This window comes from Spermophilus citellus (genome assembly GCF_964194105.1).
Source record: "Spermophilus citellus genome assembly, chromosome: 2".
Lineage (NCBI taxonomy): Eukaryota > Metazoa > Chordata > Mammalia > Rodentia > Sciuridae > Spermophilus > Spermophilus citellus.
In genome coordinates this window covers 242840524-242852113 of record NC_138183.1, presented here as the reverse complement: position 1 = coordinate 242852113, position 11590 = coordinate 242840524, and positions in this window count along the sequence as shown.

The window sequence follows — 11590 nt, the reverse complement described above, 5'->3', positions numbered from 1 at the left end:
GCAAACCAAACAAAAAGCCAGTGGTAGAAAGCAGTTTCATTCACGAGGGCTTAACTACGCGTTTAAATCCACTTTCTCGTGCATTCTCATGACTCCTGTGAAGTGGGTGCTAATATTAATCCCATCTTAAGTGAGTGAAAAAGAAAATGAGGCTCAGAGAAATTAACTGATTCACCTCAAATCATGTAGCTAGGGATTGACAGAGCCAGGATGTGGACCTAGTCTGGTTGACCTTGAAATCCTTTATTTATTCTTATAAATGACTAAAAGACACTGGGTGTATTCTGAAGTAGGCAGCAGAATAAACATCCTGAGTGTAGCTGCAGGGTTTCTAGTGGTTTGTGGGCCAAAATTTCAGGTTGGACCAGGCCCAGTGAAGAGATTTTCCCAGACTATGGATTGATCTTCATTTTAGCTCCTGGCCAAAGCTGCTTCTGTACTCTGGACATGCTTTGCCAGGACTCTCCTGCCTAATGAAGCTGGAGTTGAAACGCACTTAATCAAGGTGTTTCCAAAATTTCTCCGTGTGTGTGTATGTTTATATATTCAGTTACCTGTAAATCCAGTCCTTTCCCAACTGGGGCCCCGTTCAGCATTTCTCCACCATGAGGACCTTTCCTTCGAGTGCTAAGTGTGCATGGCTTCCCTCTTGTGCATTTCCTGGTGTTGGATGAGGTTCAAGTTCTCACTAAAGCTCTTGCTCAAAAGTAATTTTATCAAATTTTTCTCCCAAGCAGGTCCTTTAGTTACTAAAGGCCAAATTGCTGTAACTGAAGTCTTTCTCACACTCTATACCTCTATAGTTTTTCCTCTTAAGAAAAAATTATCCAAAATTTGTCAGTAAGGCAGAAGATTCAGGACACACACACACACACACACACACACACACAAACACACAAGCCAATTTTCTCCCATCACTCTTTGACCCAGCTTTGGCATCCTGATGGTTGCCCCTGGAAGGTTTTCTTCATATATTTGTGTGAGAATGATGTTTCTGCAATTTTGAGATCCATATGTGGGCACATGATTTCGTAGGGTCATGGGTTCTTTGTCTTCACCGAGCCCTGTCTCTTACTTCCTTCAGCACAGTCTTCTCTGGAGAAGGACACAGGTTTGATCAGCATGTGTGAGAGCTGGTGGGGGCTCCTGGTGCTGTTGCCACCTGCCCCCCAGGCCCCCACATCCTAGTCAGTACTTCTCTCACCAGCCCTGACTTACCTGGGCTCTGTCCTGCTCAACTCCCCAGAGACGCACTGGGAGCCTTCCTAGGAGTCTCACTGGAGACCTCATTCACAGAATCCGGCTCACTACCCTCTTGTCATCCTCCCATCAATCTGTAACCGGAGCAAGGAGGTGGGTGGGGATGAGCCACAAAGGTGGGGTTAGATCCAAATAAGTGTTGAGTCGCAAACACTCTAACCCCCAGATTCATACCATATTTGAAGACTCTGGAAAGTCTAGGAAATACTAAGCTTTTCAGAATAGAACAGAAAGGTTGAGGATTCCGCATGTAGATGTTCCACAGTGGTTCATTTTCTTATTGATCTAAAGACCCTTCAGATTATTCTTTTAGTCATTGCTACAATGTCATTTAACTACTTTGCAAAGTTTTTCAAACAACTCAGACATTTGTAAGATTAAAAGTTATTGGGAACACCAGAGACTGAGGTATAACTCAGTGGTAGAGCACTTGCCTAGCAAGTATGAGGCCTGGATCCCGTCCCCAGTACTGCAAAGGAACAAAAAAAGTTATAAAAGACACAACTGCTGTTAACCAGTCCAAGTGTATCCTCTCAGACTCTCCTATTTATTAACTTTTATACATCTCACCCCACACATGATTTATTTTTCCCCTTTTCCTTCTTCCTCCTCCTTCCCCTCCTCTTTTTCTTTGTAGTATTTGAGATGAATCCAGGAGTGCTCTACCACTGAGCTACATCCTCAGCCTGTTTTACTTTTTATTTTGAGACAGGGTTTCTCTAAGTTGCCCAGTGACCTGGAACTTGTGATCTTCCTGCCTCAGCATCCCAAGTTCCTGGGATTACAGGTGTGCACCACCATACCTGGCTCCATAATTTCTTTTCTTACTGGATGTTATGGTTTGGATCTGGAACATTCTCAAAAAAAAAAAAAAAAAAGTGTGTGTTGAAAGCTTCGTCTTTAATGCTTCAAGCTGCAGAGGTGAGGCTTTTCGGCAATGAGTGGATCATGAGGACTCTGACCTCATCCGTGGATTAATCCATTGATAGCTGAACGGATCACTGAGAGGTGGAGGAAGTAGGTCACTGGGCATGTGCTTGAAAGGGTTCATCTTCTCCAAACCCCACCCCCATTTCTGTCTACTTGCTACCATGAGCTGAGCAAATTTCCTCCTCTATGCCCTTCTCCCATGATGTTCTGCTTGGGGCCAGCTGACCACGGACTGAACCTCTGAAACTGTGAGTCAAAATAAATATTTCCATGCCGGACATGGTGGTGTGTGCCTGTAATTCCAGTAACTCAACAGGCTGAGGCAGGAGGATGGCAAGTTCTAGGCCAGCCTCAGCAATTTTGCAAGGCCCTAAACAACTCAGCAAGATCCTGCTTCTAAAAAAGGGCTGGGGATGTGGCTCAGTGGTTAATTTGGGTTCAATCCCTGGTCAAGAAAGACAGAGAGGAAGGAAGGAAGGAAGGAAGGAAGGAAGGAAGGAAGGAAGGAAGGAAGGAAGGAAGGAGGAAAGAAAGAGTGGTGGGGAGAGAGGGAGGGAGAGAGGAAGGGAAAGAAAGCTTTTGTTCTCTAAGTTGTTTTTATCAGGTGTTTTGGTCACAGTGGCACAAAAGCTGAGTAACACACTGGATAAAGTTTCCTGAACACTGTTCCCCCTCATTCTTTTCAACAGCTGCATAGTATTCCATATGTACCAATAGAGCACAATCTCTTTGATCTCATACTGAGCAATATTTGGGTTGACTCCTCAATCCCCCTACCTACCCACCCCCGTGACAACTGCAGGCTGGTTCCAGAAGGTTACCTAATTGTTTGCCCACTTCTACTGTCCTTGTGCAGCTGCTTGGCTGGTTGCTCTGCCCCCTTTCTACTTCCATTCTTTGCTCCAGCTCTGTTGCCACCTCTCTGGATAGACAGCCCAGATTTGGACTATTGACTCAGCTGTGAATTTGGTCTTTTCAGATTGTGGTCTCTTGTGTTGACCTGTGCACTGTTCTGGAGGGTGAACGCGCCTGCCCCAGTTGCAGGAAGCCAATGAACCTGATTCATCCAACATTCTTCTGTGACTGACAAGGGCGGGGAGCCACCCCTCTGTCTTTGCTCAATTGCACCTGAGGCCCCTATGGTCAGATTTTGCTTCAACCTCTACAATGCAATTACAAGTCATCACCCAGTATGTCTCTGCCACAGATTGTAATTTATATATATATATATATATATATATATATATATATATATATATTTTTTTTTTTTTTTTTTTTTTTTTTTTTCAGATAGAAGAGTGTCTCTGCCTTTCCCCTCCCAGCATCACATACGATTCCACACAGTGCAGAGAGGAGAAAGGGTATGCCTGTGCCTTTGCGCCACACAGACTTTGCTTCTCTGCTTATTACCTGTCCAAGGGAACTTAACCCCTCTCAGGAATCATAGTTACAAAATCTGGATGTGGGTGATGCCGTCCACTTTGCAGGGCTATTGTTGAGGGTTAAATAAGATAGGTTTGAAGGCACCTGAGAGTACTTGAAAGTGATAGTGGTTATGATTAGTTCCCTACTAACTGCTTATTTGGGCATCATTGACTAATTTTTCATAATTTTTCAGAGAAAGTCACCACTTCTGTTTCTCAGGAGGGTAGTCAGGCACTGGTAGTTCACGACTGGAGTTTACAGTGATAAGTGGGTGTGTTTGTTCTGGAAACAAGCATGTTTGTAGGACCACTTGGACGTTCCGTTTCATTTTCTGATGACATATGTGATGCTGGCAGAATTTGCAGTAGCTACAATGTGTTTCTATCAGTTAAAAAGCATTTACAGGCTGGGTACAGTAATGCATGCCTGTAATCCCAGTGGCTTGGGAGGCTGAGACAGGAGGATCATGAGTTCAAAGCCAGCCTCAGCAACAGCAAGGTGCTTAGCAACTCATTGAGACCCTGTCTCTAAATAAAATACAAAAAAGCGTTGGGGATGTAGCTCAGTGGTGGAGTGCCCCTGAGTTCAATCCCCAGTACCAGAAAAAAAAATTTACAGTGACAGGGCTGGGGATGTGGCTCAAGCGGTAGCGCACTCGCCTGGCGTGCGTGCGACCCGGGTTCGATCCTCAGCACCACATACCAACAAAGATGTTGTGTCCGCCGAGAACTAAAAAAAAAATAAATATTAAAAAAAAAATTCTCTCTCTCTCTCTCTCTCTCTCTCTCTCTCTCTCTCTCTCTCCTCTCTCACTCTCTCTTTAAAAAAAAAAAAATTTACAGTGACATATAATTCATCAAGAAAATTACAGAAGAATAAATATACAACTTAGTGACTTTGGATGACCACGCAGCCTGGATACAGAGGCTGCTTAGTCTTAGGCCTGGAAGATGTTCTTATCTCCATTTGTGCTGTAGGCCTCTGTTGTGAACATGCTCCACCAGATCATCAGTCAGGTCAGAAAGCTTCCAGGCTCAAGCCCCTTCTTCATATTTATTGGAGCGGGAACCACTGGAGCAGGTTATAAGTGATGCCTTCACCGTTGTTCAATCCAAACTGGGTCCCAACAATTAAGACAAATTCTACTCAGTGAATGTGGATTACAGCAAACTGAAAAAAGGAGGTCCAGATTTCTAAAGCTGCTTAGAAAGAAGGTTTTTTCAGAAGCCATCTACACACTTTTCCACTTAACTAGAAAATATTTCTCTTTCAAATGCATGAGATCAAGTTGATTAATAAACCTACAAAACTTGGGAAAAAAAAAGAATGAATATACAATTTAACAAAACATCATGAAACTACCATTCATCACCCAGTTTAAGAAACAGAATTTTATTGGCAGTCCAGAAGTACACTATGTTCTTCTCAGCCACAACTCCACTCTGCCATGGGAAACCACCATCCTGATGCTATTGAATATCATTTCCTGGGGCTGGGGCTATAGCTCAATGGCTTGCCTTGCACACATGAGACACTGGGTTGGATCCTCAGCACCACATAAAAATAAATTAATAAAATAAACATATTGTGTCCATCTACAACTAAATAAATACTTTTTAAATATTTATTTATTAGTTTTAGGTGGACACAGTATCTTTATTTCACACTTATGTGGTGTTGAGGATTGAACCCAGTGCCTCGTGCATGCTAGGTGAGCGCTCTACCACTGAGCCACAACCCCAGCCCTTTTAAATGTTTTTATTTAGAGACAGGGTCTCACGGAGTTGCTTAAGGCCTCTATAAATTGCTGAGGCTGGCTTTGAACTTATGGTCCTCCTGCCTCAGTCTCCTGAGCCACTGAGATTACAGATCAAGAGAAAAAGCAAGTAAAAAAATTTTTTTTTTCTTTTTCTGGGTACAATTTCTCCTTCTTCTTCTTTGGATATCACTACATTTCATGGCTTCTCTTGCAGTCATGTGAGCCATAAGACTGAAATCTAGCTAATGAAATGCTGGTGGAAGGTTTTTCTAGGCCTGATCTTGAAAATTTTTCCATACATGAAATTCTTTTCTTCCCCACTGTTGACCAGATGTTAATGACTGAGATTACTCTCGAGGTTTCCCACGGAAGAGAGCTGAGTGTCCGTCAGCCTTTAGGGTGTCTGAATGACACTGTGGTGTGGAGCCACCTGATCAGGACCATCACTGTTAGGGTTTATCTAAGCAATAAATAAACTTCTACCACTTCTATTGTACAAGGCACCAAGGTTTGGGGTTGGTTGTCCTAGCTGTTTGTCCATCTTAACTTACATTTCCTATTTTTCTATTGGGCCTTTTGATTTAGGAGATGTTGTGGTTCCAAATCTTTTGTTGGTCATATATGTTGCAAATATATTCTACCCTGGGGCTTTCCTTTTCATTCTATTAATAATGCCTTTTAAAGAATAAAATGTGTTCATTGTAATATCACTCTTTTTCTTTATGGCTAGTATTATTTTGTATAGGTTCATAAAACTTCCCCTTCTGTGATCAAGAATGTGTTCCTGGGCTGGGGATGTGGCTCAAGCGGTAGCGCGCTTGCCTGGCATGCGTGAGGCCCGGGTTCGATCCTCAGCACCACATACCAACAAAGATGTTGTGTCCGCCAAATACTAAAAAATAAATATTAAAAAAAAAAAGAATGTGTTCCTGTCTTGTTATCTTTTTTCTTTTCTGTGTGAATATGAAATCATAACTACGCCATTTATAAGTTTGTTACCTGGTAGACTAAGTCCTCTTCGACCTTCTAGAAGTTCTCTGCCTTTTTTTTTTTTTTTTTTTTTTTTTTTTGCAGTGCTAGAAATTGATGTGAGGGTCTCATGCATGCCAAGCAAGTGCTCTACCACCCAGCCTACTCCCTGCTCTTGTTTTTTTCTTATTTGTTCTAATTAGTTTACATGACAGTAGAATATACTTTGACACATCCTACATAAATGGACCCTGCTCTTATTGATTGCTATATTTCTTTCCCTTTTGGTATTGGAAATTGAACATAGGAGCAGTCTACCACCTATCAACATCCTCAGACCTTTATGTTTTATTTTGAGATTGGTCTTGCTAAGTTTCCCTGGCTATTTTTTTAATATGTATTTTTTAGTTTTAGGTGGATACAATATCTTTATTTTATTTTTATGTGGTGCTGAAATCGAACCCAGTGCCTCACGCATGCTAGGTGAGTGCGCTACCACTTGAGCCACATCCCCAGCCCCTGCCCTGACTATTTTTGATCTTGTGATCCTCCTGCCTCAGCCTCTTGAGTAGCAGGGATTACAGGAATGTACCACTGCGCCCAGATCATGCATTTCTGTATATATTTAGAATCAGCTTGTCAGGTCCCACAAAATAAAATAAACAAAAAAAAACAGGTTGGAATTTTGACTAGTGTTACTTTACATCTCTAGATCAGTTTGGGGTGAACTGACAGATTTATAATAGCAAATCTTCTAATCCATGAATATGTTATAGCTTCAGAACTATTTGGGGCTTCCACAAGGTTTCTCAAAATTGTTGTATACTTTTCTCTGTAGACATATTCCACTTGTTTTTGTTCATTTTATTCCTAGGTACTTGATATATTTTATGGTTTTAAACATAGTTTATATTTTAGTCTAATCATATTATCAAAAAAATCATTTTTTTTTAAGCTGGGAGCAGTGGTGTAGGTGTGTAATCCCAGTGACTTGGGAGGCTGAGGCAGGAGGATAACGAGTTCAAATCCAGCTCAGAAACTTAGCAAGGCCCTTAGTAACTTAGTGAAACCCTGTTTCAAAATAAAAACTAAAAAGGGGCTGAGGATGTAGCTCAGTGGTCAAGCTCCCCTAGATTCAGTCCCCAGTACCCCGCCACACCCCCAATCATTTTTTCCCCTAGTTTTGGATTTTTGTATTTACTTCAGTTGTTTCAGCTTCTCAATTTAGTTGAGTTTAGGTCTTTGGTCTTGGATTTGAGCCCTCTGCTTCTACCTCCAGTTTGAAGTATGCCTGTAGATAATGGTAGAAGACTAATCAGCCTCTAACTCAGGGACTGGGGAAGATCCATCTTTTCGTACATCCTTATCATCGGCAGATTTTTCAGTAATATCCCCAGCATAAATCATGAATCTACTTCCTTTTTTTCTCCATCTGGGGTCATGACCCCAAGCAGCCACAGCCATCTTTCATCAGACCACCAGATAGTCTCCTAACCATGCCCTTTCCATCTGTTTTCTGATCCACAGCCAGAATTATGAAACTACACATTCATTTTCCATGACACACCATTTTGCTAGGAAGCCACTTAAAAAGCTTTCTTTTCACGTGTATAATGAAATCCAGACTCTCTTTGCTGGCCTATGAGACTAGGTCCAAGCTGGCCTCTGTCTCCCTGTCCAACTTCCTCTTGTATTACCCAAACCCCATTATTACATCTAGTCCCTGGCTTTCTAGAAGATTCTAGAAAATGCCTTGATGCTTTTTGTGCCAGGAGTACTTCTTCATCAATTTTCTACATGGATAGCTCATTCTTTTTAGGAGAGTACTGGGGATTGAACTCATCCCCAGCCCTATTTTGTATATTTTTTTTCTATTTAGAGACAAGGTCTCACTGAGTTGCTTATTTCCTTGTTTTTGCTGAGGCTGGCTTTGAACTCAAAGCCAGCGATTTGGGATTACCGGGAGTACACCACCACATCTGGCAGCAGTTCATTCTTCAGGATGTAAAATTTAAAAGATCTTCCTCAAATAGGGCTTTCTGACGCCATCCCTGTTATTCTCCATTATAGTGTCCCTTTGGGTTTCCCCATCACAGTTATCACAAAAAGGACAATCATTTTATTTGCTCTTTGTTTACTTGGTTGTTATTTATTTTCCCCACTAAATATCTAAAGGATATTTCATAAATGCCTGTTGAATCAGGGAATACATCACGCCTAAGCTGAAAGACAGAAGTTCTGAGGTCAAGGACCCCTGACCAGGGCCAGGACAAACTGAAAAGCTTAAATGACTCTGCACCATGACAATATGACCATGTGTGTCTTTGAGAGTGGAAGGGTAAATGACTTGGGAATCCACCCGGTACGAAAGTTCACCTAGCTAGAGGCAACTTGAGAGTCCCGTCTGTTGATGCCTAACAGCCCCGGTTTTTTCTGTTACATCTCCATCCTTCATCTGAGTAAGTGACAGGATCAATACCAACAAATGGGGAGCATGTGGTGTTCAAAGCAGCAGACCAAGACTGCACACCATGTCATCGGCTAACTTTGGCTATGCCCATTGTGGTCCAGGGTCAGACTTCTTGCCTGCCCCTGGGAGGATCCAATTTCATTTCTGGTGTGTGCGACTTCCTGTCAGCCCACCACCTGGCGCACAGCAGAAACTCAATAGATATTCCCTGAACAATTGAATTGGCAAAGTCCTTTGATACTGGCTGTCAAGGACGCAGATTAAGTTGTCCAGCTGTGCCTTCTCTAGCAGTTATTTTCCCCTCCACGCCCATCCCTATGCCCATCCCTTCCAGTGTCTTCTAGCAGCTGCTACCAGGAGGCTGGTGGTGCCTGTTTCCTCCTCTAAGCAGCTGATAAGAACAAGAGGAAAGACACAAAAATATTGTGTGGAGGTGGGAGTGGGGAGGCAGACAGCAAGGGGAGGGGGAGAGCAAACTGGCCCCAAATTCCAGAGAACCAGCTGCATCAGGAGAACATAAACACGGTCAGGGCTGGGGCATGCTCTGCATTCCACTGCCCCTGCCCCAGGGACCCTCAGTCCTGCTTCCCTTATGCCTTCTAGTCCTGGGTTATTCTCATTCGCCTACTAAAAGCACCTCTTTATTAAGTAGAGAGAACATTTAAACACGAACACGAGTTGTTCTACATTTGCATGTGAGCAGTAAGGAAGTGATCTTTTGGCAAAAGTGGAAAATCCTCGCAAATCGGCTCCGATTGGTCCTTCCTATCTAGCCCGGCCGTGTTGTATAACTACCTAACTTCACTTCTGGGCTTACTCTTTCCGTTTGGTTGGAAGCTTCCTTTTGGGACCCTGCTTTAGGCCACAGAGCAGCTCCAACTAAGCAAAAGTTCCTACCTCACAGAGCTCATCCTCTGCCTGGAGGGTTTTTTTTTTTTTTGTGTGTGTGTGTGCAAGGATTGAACTCAGGAGCACTTGACCACTGAGCCCATCCCCAGCCCTATTTTGTATTTTATGTAGAGACAAGGTCTCACTGAGTTGCTTAGCACCTTGCTTTTGCTGAGGCTGGCTTTGAACTCAAGATCCTCCTGCCTGAGGCTGGGATTACAAGTTGGCCCACCGTGCCTGGCTCTGCCTGAGTTTTTTTTTTTTTTTTTTAATATGTTTTTTAGCTGTAGATGGGCACAGTATCTTTATTTTTATTTATTTTTATGTGATGCTGAGGATCGAACCCAGTGCCTTACGCATGAGGCAAGCGCTCTACGACTGAGCTACAGCCCCCCAGCCTTCTGCCTGAGATTTTAAAGACTCACCTTTCATCTCTCACCACTGTTCCATTTTGCCATCCAGAGAGCTGCCCCAGGAAGCTGTGTCACTGATGGATTCTGGCTTTCTGGCCAGGCCTCTGGATTTTCTCTTCTTCCTCCTCTCCATTAAGTTAAAACAGAAAAGCAGGGGGCAACTAAAACCCCGGGGGCCCTTCTCTACACCTCAGGATGGGTCCTGGGATCTGAATGTGGTTCCCTGGGTGACACAAGTCAGTGCTGGTCCTTTGAAGAAGCCCCCCAGTCAGAATGCTAATAATTTACTCTTCTTCAAATCCCCCACCACACCCCATGCCTTTTTCTAATAAGGTACGGCAGCCTGGATTTAAAGGGACTTTGTCCTTCCTTGTGTGGGCCTCTCTGAAGAAGTGGTCTGATGGAAATAAAACCCAATTCTGAAGTCGTTTCCTCCCAGGATCCTCTGGGAAGCTGTCTCCCCAGGCCCTGGGGCTTGGCAAGAGCAGGCTATGGGGTAATTTAGGAACTTCCCGCATCCCAGTGGAGCTGGTCCAAGGCCAGTGGGGAGGGATCATCCTATTCCTGGGAATGTGCAGGGGTGGGGGGTGGGGGAGAGTGGCTGAAATGCCTCATCTGAACATGCTGCAGGGTCTGGATGGCTGAACCCTGGTCCCTGCTCCACAAGGTGTCACATCCCCAGAGCCCAGTCTTCTTGTCTGTAAAGGGAAGGGCTTTCATTTTGCCATATTCTCACCCACCCTCCCTCCTACTATTATTTACTTTTACATTGTTTAGAGACAAGGTCTCACTTGCTCATTTTGTTTACCAGAATGCACTTATATAAAGAGGGAATTTGACATCTTCTCTGTAAATGCAGCTTCTGGCTCTCTGGCAACTTTGTCTGAGATTATAGGTGGGTGTAGGGAGAGTTCATCTCCCTACAGGAACACTAAGTAAGTGAGTAAACCCCATTGGCAACTCTGTCTGAGATTATAGGCGTGTTCCAGCACACCCAGCTTCATATGAAGTTTTAAAAGTGCAAATCAGTGGATGGTAGGTCTCTTTTATACTTGCCACAAGTAGAATGAATCAGGGTCAAGCAGGCACAGCGTCTTGAGCCCACTTCTAGGTGCCTGCAAAAATGCTTTAATTTAATTTTTTTTTAATTAGGAAAAAATGAATATGATGATAGTAATGAATATATTCTAGTGAATCTATCTAGCCAGGATTTTATTCATTTTTTGTTTGGTTTTGTTTTTTGTAGTAGTGGGGGCTGAACCCAGGGGGGCTCTACCACTGAGTTACATCCCTAGTCCTTTTTATTTTTTTACTTTGAGCGGAGGTCTTGCTAAATTGTGGATGCCCACCTCAAACATGCAATCCTCTTGCCTCAGGCTCCTGAGTCTCTGGGATTACAGTTGTGATCCACCATTCCTGGCTGGATTTTATTCTTATTTATAACAATGCAATCATAAAATATAATTTTAAAAAATC